An 18,904-nucleotide genomic window follows, 5' to 3' on the forward strand; every position below is an offset into this window, starting at 1 on the left:
GCCTTCCCAAGGTCATTGTGAGGATGGACCGAGAAAAGGCGGGTGGAGCGGCAGCTTCTCAGGGCTCAAAGGCAGCTGCTGTCACTGGTGCCAGCCTGGCTGTGCGTTGTGTTGAACTTTCGTTTCCACACCCACAGCGGGGACCACGGCGTGGCTGACGCCCCAAGGGGCAGTGAAGCCAAGCCAAGACCCTGAGCTTAGCTGTCCCCCTGCTCGGTGATTGAAGAGGCTGCAAGTGTGGCTGTGGCCAAGCTGGAGCGGGTGGAGCCAGTTCCACTCTGGGCCGGGCAGGCCCTTAGCGATGCTGTGATTGGGGTCCGGGTGGGGTGGGGCAGGGCCCAGTCCACGCACCGGGAGGCGGTGGTTTGAGCGCCTTGTGCAGGAGCACAGTCGCAGGAGCACGATCGCGGGGCACCGGTCGTGGGAACACAATCGCACGCTGCACTCCCGCCGGGTCGCCTCTCCAGGTGTCCCGGGGTTTCCCACCACACGGGGTCGAGGGGCACTGGGCAGAGCCCAGGGCTGGACAGTCCCGCCACCTGCGGTGTTTGCAACAGCGCCCCGCCTTGTCGCCGCCTCCTGGGGCTGCGGAACAAAGAGCACAGGCGGGTGGCTTCCGCAGCAGCCAGTTATGGCTTCGGTTCGGGGCCACGCGTCCAGGGCAGGCGGCGCCAGCACCTGGGTGGCCGTGAAGCCCCGCGCTCCTGGCCAAGTCCTGCCCCCCGCTGGGCGGAGCTCGGGGCCACCTCCTACTGGCCGAGACTGAGTTGCCTCCCATTGGGTTAGAATCCAACGGATCCAGTTTGGCGAAATAGGGTCACATGCACGAGATCAGGGCTTACAGCTGGAACGTGTCTTTTGTTTGTTTGTTTTTTAATTGATTAAAATTTTATTTTGAGTCCCAGGCACTAGAGTAACTTTCCAGAAACTTACAACCTCCACATGGGTCCCTGGTCCAGAGAAGTCTTAAACCTAGCCTAGCCTCTCCAGAACATCAGATAGTTCCATCTCCCCACCCCACATTAGTGACAGACCCTTCCTATATCAAAAATTTAGAATTGCCATAGCCCAAACAACCCCAATGAGAGGTATGGAAGGATCAAAGGTGATGGTGGAGTTATATATAGAAGATAGGACTTAACAAATGGATATGATTGCTGAATCATTAAATTGATAACTCTTTTAGTCTCCAGTATTTTAGAGCAGCTGGAAGTAAAAACCTAAAATTGTGAAATTGTAACCCATGTCAAACTCTGAAATATGTTCTACAACTAACTGTGGTGCTGTGCTTGGAAATTTATAGCTTTTTTGTATATATGTTATTGTTCGCAAAAAAAAAAAGAAAGAAAAAAGGCGATTGTGATGATAAAAAAGCATTTAAGCCCGCTAGCCTCCTATATTCTGGAGCAGCTGGAAGGAAAAATCTGAGAGGATCATATGGTAGCCCATGACACACTCTGGGATCTGCCCTGTAACCACTTGTTGAAGAGTGCTTTGAAAACTATTGCTTTTGTATTTCTTTGTTTTGTATATATGTTATACTATACGATAAAAAAAGTTAAAAAAAATTTTATTCTGAGATAATTGTAGATTCACACGTAGTTGTAAAAAATAATGCGGACGGGGGGTGCAAGGGTAGCTCAGTAGGAGAATTCTCATTTGCCATGCGGGAGACCCAGGTTCGATTCCTGGTCCATGCACTTCCCAAAAACAACCGAGTTAAACAAACAAAACGCAAACAAAAATTCAACAAATGGTGCTGCAATAACGGGATACTCACATGGAAAAAAAATGTGGCCCCACCATACAGCATACAAAAACAAATAATAATGATGATGATAGGGACAGATCCTATGTACCCTTTACCCAGTTTCCCCCAGCAGTCAGACCTTGTAAAAACTGTGGTACCATATCATCACCGTGATATTGATGCTGATACAATCGAAATACCGGATATTCCCAGCATCAAAGATCTCTCCAGTTGCCCTTTTACAGCCACGCTTATCATAACCACAGGTAACTACTAACCTGTTCTACGTTTCTATAATTTTGTCATTTCAAAAATGTTATGTAAACAGAAGCCTATGGTATATAATATTGAGGATCTTTTTTTCTCCCCCTACCCAGCTCCACTCTTTGGAGATTCATTCATGGTGCTCTATCACTAGTTCACCCCCTTTTATTGCTGGGTAGAATTCCGTGGGAAGTATGTACCACCGTTCGTGTAACCATTCACCGGTTGGAGTACATCTCTGTTGTTTCCAGTTTTGCACTCTTACAAATAAAACTGCTGCAGACATTCCTGCACAAGTTTGCGTGAACATCAACTTCCATTTCTCTGAAATAAATGTCCCAAAGTGCAAATGCTGGGTCATATGGTACTTGCATGTTTAGTTTTTCTTAAGAAACTACCAAACTGTTTTTGAGAGTGGTTGTATCATTTTACATTTCCACCAGCAAAGTATGACAGATCTTATTTCTCCCCACCTTTTTCAGCATTTGATGTTGCTTTTTAATTTTAGCCGTTCTGATAGGTGTACAGTGATTATCCTCTGTGGTTTTAATTTGCATTTCCCTTATGATAGTGCACATATTTTTTGTGTGTTTATTTGACATCATCTATGTATCCCCTTAGTGAAATATCTCTTCACATGTTTTGCCCATTTTCTAATTCGGTTGCTTGATATTTTACTGTTGTGTTTTCAGAGTTCTTAATATATTCTAGATATAAGTCCATTGTTAGGATTGTGGTTTGGAAATATTTTCCCCCTATTTGTAGCTTCTCTTTTCATCCTCTTAAAAGGGTCTTTGTAGAACAAAGGTTTTTAGTTTTGATGTAGTACAATTTCTCAATCTTTCCTTTTATAGATTGAGATTTTGGTGCCAAGACCCGCATAGCTTGTCTAGCGCTAAATCCTGAAGACCTTCTCCTCTGCTTTTCTTTTTCCTAAAAATTTTTAGTTTTACCTTTTATATTTAAGTCTGTGATCCATTTTAAATTAATTTGTGTGTAAGACATGAGAGCGAAGTTGAGGGTCTTTTTTTCTGCCTACACATATCAAATTGTTTCAGCACCATTTTTTGGAACAATGATCTTTGCTCCATTGAAATTACTTTTATGACTTAAAAAAAACCAATGAAACAGTCAGGAATATTTGGGTGGATCTGTTTCTGGCTTCTTTATTTCATTCCATTGATCCATGTTTATCCCTTCACCCATAACACACAGCTTTGATAGCTTAGCTATATAATGAGTGCTGAAATCAAAGTGATTTGTCACAATTTTTTATTTTATAAAATTGTTTTAGCTAATCTAGTTCCTGATCATTTTCCCCATGTAAATTTTAGAAAAATCTTGTCTATATCTATAAATAATCTTCCTGAGATTTTGATAGGGAATGTATATCAGTTTGGGGAGAATTGGTATTTTTACTCTGTGGAATCTTTAAATCCATGCACATGGTATGTCTCTCCATTTATTTAACTCTTTTTTAAAATTTCTATCATCACCATTCTGTGATTTTCAGCAAACAAGTTCCAAGCACATCTTGTTAGATTTATACTTAAGCATTTCCCTCTTTTTCACTGATTTAAGCAGTACAGAATTTTTCATTTTGGTTTCCACATGTTAATTGCTAGTATATAGAAATACAATGGAGTTTTGTACATTTATCTTGTATCCTGTGACCTCGCTTTTGCAGCTCTGTTGTTTGACGCATACACAATGTGTCAGGATTTAGGACTGCTGAAAGGTTTAGGAGGCGAAAGGGTGAGAAAGAAGGACGGTAGACCCGGAAATTTAAAGTGGGTGGGTTTATTTCTGCGCTCCGGGCTGAGCTCACCAAACCCAAGATGGAAGGAGGTGAATCAGTGCCTGGGTGATGGCATGGGCGGTTTTTAAGGAAGTGGGGGGGGGGGGTCAGTTGACCTCCGGAAGGGGCGGTTCTCCAGAAGTCAGGTGGTCAGAAGGGGCGGTTCACCAGTTCCGGAAGTCAGGTGTCCGGAAGGGGTGGTTCCAGAAGCCATGTTGGGAGGGGCAACACAGACTCCACAGCTCCAGTTGCAGTGCGGTTCTCCACTCCCCTACCTAAGAATTGCTATACCTTCTTCTTATCGGCCCCTTTATCCTCATATAATTGTCCCTTTCTGCCTGTCCCTGGTAATTCTCTTTACTCCGAAATCTACTTTTTTTCTGATATTAATATAGTCATTCTTACTTTCCTTTGATTAATATTTGCATAATACATCTTGTTCCACTTTCAGCTTGCCTATATCTTTATACTCAAAGTGAGTTTCCTCCAAAGAGTATATAGTTGGGTCATGTTCGTTTACTCTGCTACTCTCTGTATTTTACTTGGTGTATATCTTGGTTTCCTAAGTTTGTCATAACAAAGTACCACTAGCTGTGGTGTTCTAAAACAAAAGTGTTTTGTCTCCAAGTTCTGTAGGCTAGAAGTCTGAAATCTGAAGGGGAGAGTCCTTAGTCCTTCCTTGGGTGGTTTGCTGGAAATCCTTGGGCTTCACTCTCTGCCTCCATTATCACATGGCATTCTCCTCTGTGTCTGTCTTTCTGTGTCCAATTCTATCCTTCTTATAAGGACACTAGTCCTAATCTAGTCTGGCCTCATCTTAGCTAATAACATCTTCAAAGACCCTATATCTCAATAGGGTCATATCTGCAGGAATGGAAGTTAGGATGTGAACATGTCTTTTTGAGTGACCCAATTCTACCGAAAACAGAATATTTAGACTGTTCATATTGATTGTAATTATTGATATGTTAGGGGTAAAGTCTGCTATTTATTTTATTTTGTTTTTGTTTTCTGTTTTTCATTTCTCTGTTTTATTTTACTGCCATCCTGTGACTTAAGCATTTCTTTGAATTTCATTTTGACCTGTCTGTAGTGTTTTTCAATGTATCTCTTCCTATACCTTTTTAAAGTGGTTCTCTAGGTATTACATTATATAACATTACAATTTATGTTATAACATAAAAAGTCAACAGGTGTTGCCATTTTACCACATGAGTGAAATATCGAAATACTTCATGTTCCTCTTATCCTTGCATGTTTATTATAAATGTCTTAAATATTTCCTTTATATATATATCTAGAATCACCTCAAACAGTGTTATAATTCTTGTTCAATCATCAAACATAATTCAGAAAACTCAAGAGGAAAAAAGAAACTTATTGTATTTACCCATATTTGCTTACGGCATTCTTTCTTCCTTCTAGATGGTCCAACGTTCCTTCCTTTATTGTTTATTTCTATTTAGAGAACTTTCTTTAGATTTTTTTTTCTTTTAGAAAAGAACTGCTGGTGACAAATTCTCCTAGTTTTCCTTCATCTGAGAATGCTTTCATTTCCCCTTTATTTATGAAGAATATTTGAACTGGATAAAGGATTCTGGGTTAACAATTCTTTTCTGTCAGCACTTGAAAAATATTGTGCTGCTGCTTTCTGATCTCCGTGGTTTATGATGAGACATCCCTGTTACTTGAGTTGTTATAGGGCATACTCTAGAAGGATTTGCCATTTTTTTCTGGCTGCTGTCAAGATTTCCCTCATCCTTTAGTTTTTAGAGATTAATTATGATATATCTTGCTGTGGATTTCTTTGGGCTGAGGTTCACTCAGCTTCTTGAATCTTCAGGTTTATGCATTCAACCAAATCTTGGAAATTTCCAGTCAATACTTCTTTGAGTACTTTTTTAGTTCCACTCTCTTTCTCCAGTCCTTTCAGGACTCCATTGACACAAATATTAGATCTTTTTAATAGTCCCACAAATCCCTTCACTTTTCTCAGTCTATTATCTCTCTGTTTTCAGATTGTATAATTTCTGTTGTTCTATTTTCCAGTTTATTGATTCTTTCCTTTGTCACCTTCATTTTGCTGTTGAACCCATCCACTGAGCTTTTTATTTCATTTATTATATTTTTCAGTTCTAAAATTTATATTTGGTCCTTCTTCTATCTTCTTTTTTCTTTTTCTTTCCTTCTTTTTTGCTGAGACTTTCTTTTCTGAGACCTACTTTTCATGTGTTTCAAGCTTGCTGGAGTTTTTTTTTTTATCATGGATGCTTTAAAATCTTTGTCAGATAATTTAAACATCTCTGTCATATTGGTATTGGCATTTGTTGATGTGCTTTTTCACTCAGTTTGAGATCTTGCTGGTTCTTGGTATGATGAGTGATTTTGTCCTTTTCATTCCATTGGGCATTTTCATATTATGTTATAAAATTCTAGATCTTATTTAAATCTTCTATGTTAATTTCTGTGGCAGGGAAGGAAGATGCTCCACCTCATTGCTTCTAGGTGAAGTTTCAGTCCAGGTTCCCCGCTAAGCCTTCTTTGATGCCCAAGTTCAGGAGGGAAATGCTGAATTGATAGGTAAGGTTGGGAGTTTTAATTCCCCATGTCCTCTCCTGATGCTGCAGGGCTGGCCTCATCACCACCGGGTGATGGTGAAAGCCTCGACTCTCCAGTAGACCTCTGATACCACCCAGTGAGCAGGTAGGAGGGTGTCTCTTAACTTCCGCTTAGGGGTGGAAGTCTGGGCTTCCTGTGTAGTCTCCATTCATACTGTGGGGGTGGAAGTGCATCACCACCCATAAGAGATGAAAGTTCCTGCTCTCTCTTGACCTTCTCTGACTCCACCCTGGCAATTTTATTGATGTTTATTATATATTCACACACCACGTCCATACAATTTATTTCCTTCTTTTTTTGTGAACAATAACATATATACAAAAAAGCTATAAATTTCCAAACTAGGCACCACAATTAGTTGTAGAACATATTTCAGACTTTGGCATGGGTTACAATTTCACAAGCTACTTTAAAATTCTGGAGACTAAAAATTATATCAATTTAATGATTCAGCATTCATATTCATTTGTTAAGTCCTATCTTCTATGTATAATTCCACCATCAACTTTGATCTTTCCATACCTCTCTTTGGGTTTGTTTGGGCTATGGAAATTCTAAATTTTTGATATTGGAAGGGTCTGTCAATAATATGGGGTAGAAAGATGGAACTATCTGATGTTCTGGAGAGGCTGGGCCCTCTAGGCTTTGGGACTTATTTGAACCAGGCACCCATCTGGGGGTTTCTAGAAAGTTATTCTAGTGCATGGAACCCTTGTGGAATCTTATATATTGCCTTAGGTGTTCTTTAGGATTGGCTGGAATGGTCCTGGTTGGGGGTTGCCAGGTTATGATAGGTAGCAAGGTCTACCTGAAACTTGTGTAAAAGCAACCTCCAGAATAGCCTCTCGACTCTATTTGAACTCTCTCTGCCACTGATACTTTATTAATTACACTTCTTTTACCTCTTTTGGTCAGGATGTTTTAATTGTTGATCCCATGGTGCCAGGTCTGGATTCATCCCTGGGTGTCTTCTCCCACGTCGCCAGGGAGACTTTCACCCCTGGATGTCATATCCCAGGTAGTGGAGAGGGCAATGATTTCATTTGCAGAGTTGGGCTTAGAGAGACTGAGGCCACATCTGAGCAACAAAAGAGGTCCTCCAGGAGTAACTCTTAGGCATACCTATAGGTAGTCTAAGCTTCTCCACTACCTATGTAAGCCTCACAAAAATATGGAAAGTTTCATGAATTTGCATGTCATCATTGGATAGGGACCATGCTAATCTTCTCTGTATCATTCCATTTTTAGTATATGTGCTGGTGAAGTGAGCACTGTCGGGATGTTTGATACAACCTTGTTAGGGGAGAAGTCTGAGTTCTCCATTTGGCCTTTGCTGATGCGAATCTGGGTGGGACTACAGTTTTGTTTTGTTTTTTTCTGTGGGTTTCAATGTTGTTCAGTGCTTTCTTGGTCTAAAATTTTTCCATTTTGTAGGCTGCCCTTTTTCTGGTCCTTTGTGGGTTTTTTATTTTTTATTTTATTTTTTTGGTCTGTACTTTTGGCATTTAAGGATTGTTTGCTTCTTCAGCTCCCAGTCTAACATATATTAGGCAAAAAGAAACCCAGGGAACACATCATCAGTTTGTTCTTCAGGTCCCAAGTTTCCTAGCAGGTCTTCCTTCTTCTGTCCTCCTTTCAGAGTCTTCTTATGCTTTAGCATTCAGAGTTTTCAGTTGATCTCAGTGGGAGGGATAGGGAAAAGTATGTCTATTCCATCTTCTTGGAAGAGGAAGTCTCCCATTCATTATCTTTTTTTATAACATTTTTTATTACAAAATATACATACAAAGTAAAGAAAGAAAAAAGCAATAATTTTGAAAGTACACTTCAACAAGTAGTTACAGAACAGATTCAAAGTTTGTTGTTGGTTATCATTCTACTATTTCAGATTTTTCCTTCTAGCTGCTCCAAAACTCTGGAGGCTAGAAAGAATAGTAATATTGTGATTCAGTAGTAATAATTGTTCATTAAATCCTATATCTCCTCCCTCACCTTTGATCTTTCTCACGATCTATAGGGATCTTTAAACAATGCCCGTTTTGACTTTTTCATGTTGAAAAGGGGTATCATCACTAAAGGATAGGGGGATGTAATTTGTTGATAATCTTGGAGAGGCTGGTTCCTCTGCCTTTTAGGATTTATTTGACCTAGGAACCCTCTGGGAATAATATGTTCCAGGAAAGCAAACTTAGCATATGAATATTTTAAAGAGTCTCAGTTTGAGCCCTAGGTGTTCTTAAGAATCAATAGGAGTGATGTTGATTGAGGTTCAGCAAACCATGGCAATTAGTACCATCTAACTGAAGCTTGCATAAGAGTAGCCTCCAGAATAGCCTCTGGACTCCATTTGATCTCTCTTAGCCACTGATGCCTTATTTTATTACACTTCTTTTCCCCCTTTTTGTCTGGAAGGCATTGTCAATCCCATGGTGCCAGGGTCAGACTCATCCCCTATGTTGTCAGGGAGATTTTCACCCCTGAATGCCATGTCCCATGTAGGGGGTAGAACATATATTTTGGGGGGACACAATTCAATTCATAATATATTCTCCTTTTCCAGACTGTGAGCCCCTTAAATAAAGGGAGCATGTCAGGCTTGGTGCCACTGGGTCTCTGATACCCAGGACACACATAGTCTTTTCTGGACCCATGAATGAATAACCAAGGGATTGTGAGATCCCAGTGAAACAAGAAGGGAACTTTTATTAATGGAGCCTCTCCTGGTAAAGGCTGGCTGTCCACTCTTCCCAAAGGACCTGGGAGACACTGAAGGGGTATTAATAGCCCTGATAGGAATCAGTATTTCCTGTACGCCTGCTGAATGCTGTGCAGGCATCTTCTCATTTCATCTCACCAAGGGCACTCTCGCATCCCAGCTTGGCAGAGTCCCGAGGCTCAAAGAGGTTAAGTAAGACACCCCAAGCCCCTGCCTGCTAAGGGAATAAAGAGTGTGAGGTAGGGATTGGTGGGTTGGGTGCCAGGCCAAGCACTCAGACAGTGTCTTGTAGGAAATGAGGGCCACTGACAACTTTTTATTTACACTTTTTCTTTTTTTGGTTTTGCTAATTTTCCACCACCATTTTATGATGAAAATGGTCAATCTTACAGAAGCACAGATTCATTAATATTTTGCTAAGCTTGATTTTTCACATATCTATCCATCCATCCATCTATCCACCAACCATCCTATTATGGGTGCAGTATTTTTACTTTTCATTATAAAAATTTTCAAACAGACACAAAAGAGGGAGAAGAACATATTACACCCCCCTCCCATGTGCCCTGCTTCAACAATGACTATTTCACCTTTCCTGTTTCCCCTACCTTCCTCCAACCTCCATGTTTTTCTGGAGGGTGTTATGCAAATCCCAGACACCATATCATCTCACCTGTACATTTTTTCATGAACAAGTTTGACCTAGAGGCCTCTTTGGTTATCTCTGGGTAGCTGGGCTCCCAGGACCCATCTGAGGCTGGTGGGCTGGTGAGCGATCTGGCCCAGCTCAACTGTGGAATATGAAGATACTGAGCCAGCCAGGCTCAAGATGGTCAGCCATGAGCAACCCAGCCCACCTGAGGGGCTCCTTTTGTACCCATCCCACAAGCCCTGGTTCTCTTCGACACCCACACGTGAAGACAGGGCCATGTGCAGGTTGAGATCAAGGGTTTTCCCACTCTACCTTCCTCTCAGCTCCCCTGACTCAGGCACTTGGTATCAGGGGCCTGGAAAGCCTCTGGACACACATCCAGGAGCTTGCTGGGTCTCGCCATTGCTAACCAGATGCAGCGAGCATCCTGTCATGTGCTCCTTATGCAGTATCCCTCCAAGGAGGCCCTAGAGGTGGAGACACTGGGCCCTAGGGAGCTGTCCACCTGAGAGCTGGACCAGTTTATACTCCTACCAATGGTGTATGAAAAGGGCCATTTCCCAAGGCCTGCACTTACTATTACGTTTTCTCTGGAGCAGTTGTAGGGGTTTATATAGAACTGGTTTAATTTGTTTTTTGTTTTTCCTGATTACAGCATGGTTGAGCATATTGAGAAAACTTAACTGTACAATATGGAATATATATATGATATTCCATATATATATATAATATGGGATTCTAGGTGCCTATAGCAGACTAACAAGGAAGGTGAGATAATCTGGGAATCAGGGCTACTGCTAGGGGGATACATGCTCTGGTTTGCCAGGAATTGTCCTGGTTTTAGAACCAGAATTCCAGAAAACCTCTGCTCTGGGAAAACTCAGAGGGTTAGTCACCCTAGTAGCTTCCTGAACTTGGATGACGGCTGGGAAGTGTGTGGGTGGGGGTAGGGGGTGGGTATGGGAGTCTAAGCAGGAGGAAGAGGAGGTGGCCTGGAGGTGAGCCGCCTGTGGCTGGAATCCTTTAGTGGAGGTGTTTCCCAGCCAGGGCCACCTCATCCATACCTGTGCTGACCTGTGCTCTCCTGCCTCAGGGCCTCTGCAGTGCTGTTCCCTCTACCTGGAACCTCCCCTCCCCTGCCCTCCCCACCCCTACTCTTCCTTTCTCTGTGTCCTTTTCATCATTCAGGCCTCAGCTCAAATCTTGACTTTACAAGGTCCTTTCCTCACCTGCCCCCATCCTGCCCCCCAGTCCTCACCCAAAGCAGAGCTGCCCCCATCTCCCAACAAGACTGCAGCTCCCGCAGGGGCAGGGCTGGGTCAGCCTTGCCTCCTGCTGTGTCCCCGGTGCCTGCCCAGCCCAGAGAGGATGCTCAGCAAATATTTGTTGAATGAGCAAATGAATGATGAATGGTACCGGCCTTTGCTCCCCAGCCATTTCACTGCCCACCCCCACCCCCCAAACAGGTTTTAAGTTTTCTGGTTTATTGAGGATTTTCTATGTGCCAGGCATGGGGCTAAGCCTTCCACATGCATTACCTCATTCACTCCATGAGGCAGCCCGGTGAGGGTAGTACCCCTCAGACCTGCATTTCACAGACATGGCAGCTGTTGCTCAGAGAGGTGGGGCAACTGGTCCCAGGTCACACAGCATCGAGTCGTGAAGCCAGGATTTTATCTGAAAGGGCTCCTACCCCAAGGCCCATGCTCCGAACCACCACCCAGAGGTGGGGCCCCACTCAGCCCTTGGTCTCTCTCCCGGATGCGCCACACTGGGCAGTGGCCTGGAGTGGGGAGAAGGGGGTGCCCCACCTGCACCCCCACACCCCAGGCTCTGCTGTTCTGGTCTGCCCATCCTCATCACCTCCCAAATTAGTTCCACATTCAGTCCGGGCCTGTGGTTTCCACTTGTTTTCTGTAACTGGAGCTCCCCAGCGCTTGGCAGCAATCTTGGTGACTCGGCGACTGCTCAGGTTCCTGATTCCCTTGGATGATTCCCTTGGATGCTGAGATGAGTTCAGATGATTTCCTTGATGGAGACAAGTCCGGGCCAGGGTGGGGGGGTCCGGGGCTGGGAAGATGCTCCCTCATTCCCCTGGAGGTGTCTTGTCTTCTGGTAGGGAAGGGGCATGGCGTATGGGCGGTGCCTCCCAGGACGCCATTGGGGGCTGCAGGGCGGAGCTGCTTTTCTCTGCCTCCTGCAGACAACCCTGCAAGGCAGTTATTAGGGTCCCCACTCGCACATGAGGAAACTAGGGCTCAGAGAAGTTGGGAGATTTGCCCACAGTCACACAGCAAATGCATGTTGGGGCGGAATCTGCACCCCAGTCTGCTGCCCGCAGCACCCAGGCTCTCTCCACCCCCACCCTCCAAAGCCTTTCCTGCTCCAGGCTGCAGGCAGGACTAGCCCCCCGGGGATCCAGAGCGACCCCAACCCGGACCCTGCCCCCAAAGAGCTCAAAGTCTAGCAGAAAAAGACCACGTTGAATGCAAACAGTGATCGGAGCAGCGGCCGCCAACATGAGACAATGTGTATTTTTAGACAGAGTGAGTCAGTGTGGTGACTCACGGGCCGGCTGGGCTCGCCGCGCAGGGGGCTGAGAAGGGGGTGAGGGCTGTGCCCACCGGGGTGGGGTGGGGTGCTGGTCCCAGCTTTCGGTCCCTCCGCCATGGGTCGTGGGGCTGGACGCGTTCCTGCCCCCCGTGACTTTATCTAGAAGATGCCTTTTCAAATAAAGGCTTGAAAATAGCTCATGTGGACAGAATTAGAAAACGATGTCACAAGCAGCCTGGGATCACTTTGTAAAGCCTCTCCTCTGGCCCAGGCACCGTGCTGGGTGCTGGGGGGACGGCAGAGAACAAAGCCCACGAGCCCTAATCCCCTGCAGGCCTCCTAAGGGGCCAGGGGATCATTTACTGGGGGGCCAGACAGGCCACGCGGTCTGGGGGCATTGGCTCCACAAAAGCAGCCACAACCTGTCCTACTCTGCCAACCCCCAACCAGGACCATTCCAGCCAACCCTAAAGGACCCCTAGGGCAATTCATAAGATTCCACAAGGGTTCCAGGCACTAGGGTAACTTTCCAGAACCCGACAACTCCAGATGGGTCCCTGGTCCAGAGAAGTCCTGAGTCCTAGCCCAGCCTCTCCAGAGCATCAGCTAGTTCCATCTCCCTACCCCAGATTAGTGACAGCCCCTTCCAATGTGAAAAATTTGGAATTGCCATAGCCCAAACACCCCTAAAGAGAGGTATGGAAAGATCAAAGGTGATGGTGGAGTTATACAGTGAAGGTAGGATTTAACAAATGAATACGAATGCTGAGTCATTAAATTGACATCTCTTTTAGTCTCCAGTATTTTAGAGCAGCTAGAAGTAAAAACCTAAAATCGTGAAATTATAGCCCATATCAAAGTCTGAAATATGTTCTACAACTAATTGTGGTGCTATGCTTGGAAATTTATAGCTTTTTTGTATTTTTCATTAAAAAAAGAAGGAAAAAAAAAGTCAGTTGTGATGATAAAAAAATATTTATTCGTTCTAGCCTCCTATATTCTGGAGCAGCTAGAAGGAAAAACCTGAGAGGATCGTATGGTAGCCCATGACAGACTCTGGGATCTGTCCTGTAACCACTGGTTGAAGAGTGCTTTGAAAACTATTGCTTTTTTATTTCTTTGCTTTGTATATATGTTATACTATACAAGAAAAATTTAAAAAAAAAAAAAAAGTAGCCACAGGTAATTGTCAGCAAGTGGGCCTGGCTGTGTTGCAATAAAACTTTATTTACAAAAGCACATTGCTGACCACCTGCACCAACCTCTGTTCTAGAACACGTGCTCTGGGCCCCCCACCTCTGTCATACTTACTGCCCCACCCGACCCCGACCCTGCCCCAGAGCCCCTCCTGAGACTCAGTTTCTTCCAAGGTGGCACTAGTTGTGCAGGTGGAAACGGCTTCAACGCTGTACTGTCAATGTAGAAGTGTTTGCGTTTGGCCTCGCCAGCCCCTGGTGCGTGGGGGTTTGGAGACCCTAATAGACTGGTGCCTCCCAGGGCTGCATCCAGGCATCACGTCTGTGGGTGCCCAGCCCAGTGCTTGGGACATGGGAGGAGAAGGACAAGCAAACACCCAAGGCTGTGCCCAGCCTTAGAGGCTTTCTTCACCTCAGAGGAAGAAACTGGCTAAGAAAAAAATCAAATGCAACATTTTTCTTATGGGCAGGACCCCCTACAGTTTTCTTCTTTGTAATCCGGGGGGTTCTGAGCACCCCCACGCCCTTGCCCACAGCGGCTAGGTCCCGGGGAGGGGCGCTGCGGGGTGGGGGCAGGGCTTGCTTAGGGCGACGTGGAGGGGGTGCGGCCCGCGTCTCCCTGAGGTGGCTCTGAGTTCCTAGGGAACCCCGGCCTCAGCCCAGCCTCTGTAGTGGGAGGGAGACTCTCTCTAGGGTGCACTCCCCACCCCCGTCCCCGAAGCAAGATAAGGTAGCAGGGACTCGGGGCATCGAGGGACTTGCTTGTGGTCACAGCCAGCAAGTGCAGAGCGGATTTCGCACTCGCCTCTCAGTGCCTCCTTGGACCCCGGGCTCACCTTCTGCGAGCCGCACCTTCCCCACCCCACGCCGCGCTATCCCGACGGCCCCACCACCGCCTGCGTCTCCAGCAAACAGGCAGTCTTTTACCTCACCCTACCCCTAATCACTGGCCAGGCTGGGGGGGGAAATGGCTCCCCACCACCACCACCCACCAAAGCAGGAAATCACGAGTGCCTCGTGGGTGCTTCGCGAAAGGGACAGGCAGCCTGGCAGAGATGTGAAGGGGGAGCACGACCCCCCACCCAAGGCCACAGACGCCTGGGCTGGGGGGCAGGCAGGGAGGGGGGCAGAACTGGCACCCACAGACCTGGTTGGAGTCCCGGGCCTGGGTCAGCACCCACATCTGCTGCTGGTTGGTGTTATGACCTTGAAAAGGGATTTAACCCTTCCGAGCCTGATTTTTTCCCTCTGCATAATAGGAAGGGTAAAGACCCCTACCACAAAGATGCACAATTTATTCTATTGATAATATATTTATTCAATGTATTTATATTATATTTATTATATAAGCTTACATATATGTACACACACGTGTATATATAAAATCTTCCTGGCAGAGGGCTGCCTTAGGAACCCTGCTCAGTCATTGGCTGGAAGCATCCTGCAGGAAGGAAACTGCTATATTTCTTTGCAGATAAGCATATTACATTATTGAGAACTTACTCTGTCCCTGTCTGATTGAAACACTTCAGAGGCCCTATCTCATTTAATCCTTGCAGCAGTGCTATGATTTTGCTACTATTTTTTATCCCCATGTTACGAACAAGGCTCGGAGAGGTTAAGTAAGTTGCCCATTGTCACACAGCCAGCTGGTGGTAGACAAGGATGAAAACCCAAGCAACTGACACCATGCATGCCACACCCCTTGCCCAGAACTGACACAGAGAAGTGATAGCAATAGCTGGTGTCTGCTGAGCAGGATTTGGCCCTGAGCTGCCTGGCAGGAGGTGAACCTGTGTAAAGCCCTTGGGTTATGTGAATGCTTAGAAGATAGTACCTGATATTGAGTGGTTTTAGCTTGGCCACCTACAGGCCGTAGGATGGCAGACCCAAAAGAGACTCTGGAGTTCTTCTATCAACCTAAACAGGAAGAGAACTTCTTTAAATCATTCACTCATTCATATGATTCCAGTATTTTCCACCTGCCAGGTGCAAAGCCAGGCCCTGGGGATTTAGCAGAGGATGTACAAGCAGGTCCTGCTCTCACAGGGTTCCCCGTTCACAGGACACACAAACACCCAGCTGCCATGTGCCCAAATCAAGACCCAATCAATAGCAGCTGTGGTGGGAGCTACCAAGACGCACATCAGGCGACATTCTGGCCTCGGCTAGTAGACAGGGGGTGAGTGATGTTGGTTGCTTAGGCTTCCACCAGCCATTCCTTCACTTCTCTTGCTAACAGTACTCTGACTTGGGTGGAGTGACTGTATGCACAGCTCCGGGGGCCGACCCATGAGTGGTCCAAGCCCTCATGGCGACCTCCTTCCCTTTTGCAGGACACTTGCATCCTGGCCTCTCTTGCAGCTAAATGTGACCTTGTGATCTGACTTTGGCCAATATAAGGGACAGCTGTTTCTTCCATCTCCTTTCTGCCTTGAACATGGATGTGGCCATCTTGCAACCAGGAGGTGACATGATTAGGAGGAAAAGTCAATACCCTAAGTGTGGCCATGGGAGAAAATGGGCAATACTGGGGTCCTTGAGGTCAGAGAGCTGCTGTACAAGCCAGCCCCAAAGCCACCTACCTCCAATCTTATTAAGTGAGATAATAAATATTTTGCACTATTTAAGTCATTGCTGGTTGAGTTTCCTGTTACTTGTAGCTGGAAGCATCCCTAAGCCATTCAGCTGCCCTAGTGAAGAGCTGCTTAGACTGGACTCGGCACCATGGGGGGTTGACCAGAGGGCAGAAAGGGGATCCCAAGGCCTCTGACTTGCTGCTCAGAATTTTTCTGCTTGGCCAACTGGATCTCAAAGCCTGGATCCTGGGAAAGCCGCTTTCTGTTTCTGCATCTTGCTTGCCTCCACTGCTTCCTTTTTGTGAGCATTGCCGTCACCGACCAAGTCCCTGCAGTCTGCAAGCAATGTCTGTCATAGACCAGTGATTCCAAATTCCAGCCACAGGCCATTGTCCTCTGCCTCTTGTGCCATTTCCAAGAGTGCTGCCTGGACTTCCATTCCAACACTGTTCTCCTTTCAACCCACCCACCTTTTGTTGCTCACAGTGAACTTGTGCAAAAAGGAGACTCTCTTTTCTACCATCAATAAAAGAAGTGTCACTTGCTATAAAATGAGGCCATTGTAAATATAAATACAAATGCACACATAAATATTAGGGTGAACCATATGAAATTACTAACACTTGACTATTTGTAGTCTATGATCACAACACTAATATTTGATTCAGTCATATTTGTGTCTATATATGACACATGTAATACAATGCAAATAAACATATATTTATATGTGCACTTCTAACTGTGATGTATAATAAAAAGCAAATGATCTAAATGCAAAGGCACTGGTCCATGTACCACATAAAACTGTCTTGTTCCCACCTGTTCTGTGAGAATCCCCATTTCAAGGTGGGGGTGGGTGGGGAGTATGTTCTGAGCTTCAAAGTCAGAGCAGGGCTGGAAGTGGGGCTCTTTCATCAGGCAGGGGACAGCCTCTCAGTTACCCCCTTGATACAGGAGGGTCATGATAATACCTACTTGGCCAGATTGCTGGGTGTTTTAAATGATATAATGAATTAAAGTACCTGGCAGATAGGCAGGCATATTCAATTGATACCTTTTTTTTTTGTTCCACCTCTGCTTCCTCCATCCCCTTTCCATATTACATGCTGGTCATGGTCAGGTTCATGTGTCAACTCAGCCAGGTGGTGGTGCTGGGTTGCCTGGTCAGGCAAGCGCTGACCTGTCTGTTGCTTGAACGTTGCATGAAATGTATAAGGACATTTCATGGACTTAAATCATGATCACGTTGGCTGCATCCAATGTGAGTGTCTTCTACAATGAGTGATGCTTAATCTAATCACTGGAAGACTTTTAAGGAGGAATCAGAAGAGACAATCACTCTTCCTCCTTCAGCCAGCAGCCTCTTCTGAGAGCTTGCTGAGGACCTTCATTGGAGCTGCCAGTTCATGGCCTACCCTACAGACCTGGGACTCTACATCCCCATGGTTATGTGAGACACTTTTATAAATTTTTTATTTACTGGTATCTCCTGCTGATTCTGTTTCTCTAGAGAACCATAGCTAATACACATGCTTTAGTCATTAGTATTATTTGTTGATCAATAAAAGGCAGCCACCAAAGAGTACAGAAATAGTCCTGGGGTTATTCAAGAACCCTTTATTGAGCATGCAATACATTTTCTGACACCAACTATGATGCAATTCTGGCTCAAACTACCTGGAGTTAGGTCAAACTCTGCAGGTTCAGGACACGGTCCCAAGATTGCCCTCTTGAGACACCAGTGCACGTTTGGGGGTTCCTGGACCACCCACACTTCCAACCAGCTGGCTACAACTTCAGGAGTTCCCACCACCCTTTCAGGTTTGAAAATTTGCTAGAATGACTCACAGAACTCAGGAAAAAACTTCGTCCTTTCAATTACAGTTTTGTTATTGTGAAGGATACAAATGAGGACCAGCCAAAAAAAGACCCACAGAGAGCGAGTTCTGGGAGGGTCCCCAACCCAAACCTCCTGGGTCCTCTCTACCTCCCAATATCGGTGTATATTACCAATGGGGGAAAACTCACCAGAGCTTCGGTGTCCAGTTTTTATTGGGGTTTCTTTACATAGACATGACCAGCTGAATCAATGACTCGTGGTCGCACGTAACCTCCAGCTCCCCTTCCCTCCCCGGACGTCGGGCAGATGTCCCCTGGCTCAAAGCTCCAACCCCTACATCACACATGGTTGGTCTCTGGTGTGGCCAGCAGCCACCGACGGTGACCACCACCCCATCCTGGGTCTTCTCCTTTGCCTGAACTATCAGGTGTGGGCTCATGACCCACTGTGAAAAACAAAGACTCTCTTATCACCCAGGGAAATCCCAAAGATTTAGGGGCTACCTCTTCAGGAGCCAGGGCAAGGAACAGACACCTTTGTGGAGGCCAAATTCCTTACTCTACAGAGTACCTAGCTCATATCAGAAACCATGCTGGGCTCTGGGGTTCCCTCCCAGAGAACCTGGTCCAGAAGGGGAAATGGAGGCAGGGAACTGAAACCCAAGGGTCTCCCCACCTCGGAGGCTGTAGCTTATGGAAAGTGGACTTGTCCCTACATTAGTCGTAGAATAAGCCTGAAATTTTGCATGTTAGATTCTGCCCCCCATCTCTACCTCCTCTGGCACATACTTCAGTCCAGCCAGAAGGAGCCATCTGCAAGCAAGCTCCGAGGAGCCGGGCTTCAAGGAACAGTCCTCTCTGGTCAGCAAAGGGGGACCTACCTGGACCAGTCATTACCTCGATTAAGTGAATGACTGTGACGAGCTGGGTGAGGGAGG

The 18,904-nt window shown here is 45.6% G+C and overlaps 1 long non-coding RNA gene and 1 other non-coding gene across 3 annotated transcripts in view; one reads left to right on the plus strand and one right to left on the minus strand.

Annotated features, from left to right (window-relative positions):
• Positions 1-4,021: 4,021 nt before the first annotated feature.
• The window catches only part of LOC143666645 (uncharacterized), a 30,663-nt gene continuing 15,780 nt past the window's right edge, over positions 4,022-18,904 (plus strand). Inside the window, exons 1-4 of one of the 2 annotated variants that reach the window (XR_013167719.1) lie at positions 4,022-4,159; positions 6,440-6,515; positions 15,614-15,730; positions 15,885-16,473. This is a non-coding gene — a long non-coding RNA (uncharacterized LOC143666645). Of the gene's footprint in view, positions 4,160-6,439; positions 6,516-15,613; positions 15,731-15,884; positions 16,474-18,904 lie in introns of those variants that run through there. The other variant, XR_013167718.1, reaches the window with a different exon arrangement.
• LOC143667882 (U6 spliceosomal RNA) lies at positions 7,597-7,703 on the minus strand. The gene has a single exon (XR_013168189.1). It is a non-coding gene; the product is annotated as a U6 spliceosomal RNA (small nuclear RNA).

Source organism: Tamandua tetradactyla, chromosome 23 (assembly GCF_023851605.1).
Source record: "Tamandua tetradactyla isolate mTamTet1 chromosome 23, mTamTet1.pri, whole genome shotgun sequence".
Classification (NCBI taxonomy): Eukaryota; Metazoa; Chordata; class Mammalia; order Pilosa; family Myrmecophagidae; genus Tamandua; species Tamandua tetradactyla.